The sequence below is a fragment of the Dysidea avara genome, chromosome 14 (genome assembly GCF_963678975.1).
Source record: "Dysidea avara chromosome 14, odDysAvar1.4, whole genome shotgun sequence".
Taxonomy (NCBI): domain Eukaryota; kingdom Metazoa; phylum Porifera; class Demospongiae; order Dictyoceratida; family Dysideidae; genus Dysidea; species Dysidea avara.
Genome location: NC_089285.1, coordinates 747,726 through 750,514, shown reverse-complemented (window position 1 = coordinate 750,514; position 2,789 = coordinate 747,726).

Here is a 2,789-nt window from a genome sequence, read left to right as displayed (position 1 = left end):
TCAAATCATGTCATTTGATTATAATTTATATATCAACAAAAATTAATCTTAATGAATTACACAAAATTGATGGTCTATTGTTATAAATTCTTTGCCTTGCTCTTTCCTTTACCTTTTGTAGAACATTTCTCTTTTTTCCTACAATCAGGACAGTACCATTTGCCCTTTGGAATCATACTCTCATCCATCTTGAGACATTCAAGATGAAACCAGTCAATGCGACACTCTTCATTGTCACAAGCTAGCATGCGACCAGATTCTGGACCATGACAGTAGCAATATGTTGGCAAGCTGGCTATCACTGGCTTGAGAAGTAGATTGTGTGACAACACTTTGTATGCTCTCATCAGTTTGATCTTCACTGGCAAGAGGCCTAGTAAACCAGCTTCCCATAAGCTCGGGAAGAACACATTTACTAAAAAAACACTAGACTGTTTCACGCATTGACTCCACAATGTTGAGTTCTTGTAAATTTGCTCAACATGCAAACCTGACCTATTACCAGAATCAGCAAATGTTGCTACACAGAAGTCACAATAATCTACATCACAAACAAACAACTGCATTTGGATTTGGTAGTAATAGGCATGGTTAGGATCCAAGTGTAAACTTCCATCAGTATCTTTTTTCAAGCAAAAGTTCTTGTCATTTGATGCTACATTAACAATGTCTTCACCTCGATGACAGTACGGGCATTGGGTACCTCTCCCATGACATAGACATTCAATGATACCATCAGGAGAAGCCCCAATGAAAGGCCACTCAGGGTTAATAAACAAACCATTTTCAATTACTCCGAAATTCTGATGGTTCGGCTTGTTAGTCTTTACATAAAGTTCTCGTGCTTGTTGTTCATGGATACAGAGCTTGTTTTCAATACCAAGTACGAAACCAGGTCACAAGAGTCTACAGGAGGACAGCTCTCACTCTCTGAAACGACACTACTGTAGGGACTTAGAAAAGGATCTAATCCGTTGATAAACGATATTTTCTGCTTATATCGAGCCTTGGCTTCTTCAGGTAGTCTTTCAAAATATTTAGAAAGCATTGTTATTACCTTTTCACATAACACACTTCGACAGGCTCGAACTTGTGCATCAAAGTGGCGTCCGACGGATGTGGATCAAGTGCTGAAAACGCTCTATAACAAAAATTGTAGAAATATCGGCCGCCCACGCAATTACACTTTGAATGATCTTCAGTAAAGTTCCAAGTATTTAATGCATGTTAAGCATAATTAACATCAATTAATTACCTAATTGATGCACTTACAAGAAAACCAAGCAAATAATAATCTATGATTGTGTTAATTATGCTTAACATGCATTAAATGCTTGGAACTTGACTGAAGATCATTCAAAGTGTAATTATCGTGATATTATCGTATCGTGAATAATACTTCAATATCTATCGTGATAGTGAATTTTCTACTATCGCTCAGCTCTAATTATAAGTAGCTACTATAGTACTTGACTTAATCAGTCAATTGATATGCTTAAGTAATAGTTAGACACTCGCAATAGGTGTCTTCGAGGATTTAAAAACCATCACTGACGTCAATAATTACCGATGCGCAGCCGAGGTAATTATTGACGCACCTCAGGTTTTTAAATCCTCGAAGACGCCTATTGTGAGTGTCTAACTATTACTTAAGCATATCAATTGACTGATTAAGTCAAGTACTATAGTAGCTACTTATTTTTAAATCCTCGAAGACGCCTATTGATTAACCTGTTACCACAATGGTCTATAAATCCACTAAGCTACCCACGATAACAGTGTACCTGAGTGTAATTCCTGCTCGCAATCACTTGGTGTTTACTGATGTGCAAAATACTGATTGTCCACAAAAGGCTAATTGCATTACTGTGGGCCACATTGTGGTTGTAAACAACTGTCAGAAATTAGAGGATTGTAGTTTTTTAAGAAAAGGGTGATTTAATGTCAAGGAATGGGGGGAGGTTGTTAGCCCTTAATGATGAGTTCTATTCACATCAATGTGTTTCATGGCAAAAGTTAACTGATAATCACAAACTTGGACAACTTCTTAATTATTTAATGGAGACTCCTGGACCCAGAGAAACTGGTGGGTATAGTCAACATTATAGCTATTATGCAACCAATTTATGCATCATGTGTTAGGCTCTTAGCTACTGATAGTAGTTTTACATTGTTATGTTAGGCTGGCTTGTTACATATAACTGCATGCGATAAGCCAGCTGCTTTTTGTCTTACCAAAAGAACCAACTAAAATGGCCTTAAATGAAACAGCTGTTCATACTCTCAAAGTTGTTTACCCTAACCTTTTGAGCGTTAGCTGCTTTTCTCATACCATTGACCTCGTAGGAGAACATTTCAATATGCCAAATCTTTCTGAATTTATCACAAGTTGAATTAGCCTGTTTTCACATAGTCCTAAAATAAGGTTTTTGTGGCTTAAACAGACAGGAAAATCAATGGCAACTTATAGCACAACAGGCTGGTGGAGCTGTTGGGAAGATATTGAACAAGTATCAGTACAATTTGGAGATGTTTTTCCATTTTTATGGTGTGTAATAAAAGGGTACTTAACAGAACGTACAAAGCAAGTACAATTTTCTTTTCTGCTTGAAAGAACTTTTTAAGGACACCACCAGCTCAATCCCTTTTCACCCCTGCATTTCATGGCAGCTCAATTAGGGATCTTGCCACAACAGGCTGATTAAATCCACCAACAATCAGACTGATGGTATTCGTGGTGAAATTGGCATCTCCAGAAACTAAACTGTGGTAGTACATCATTTTGGGTC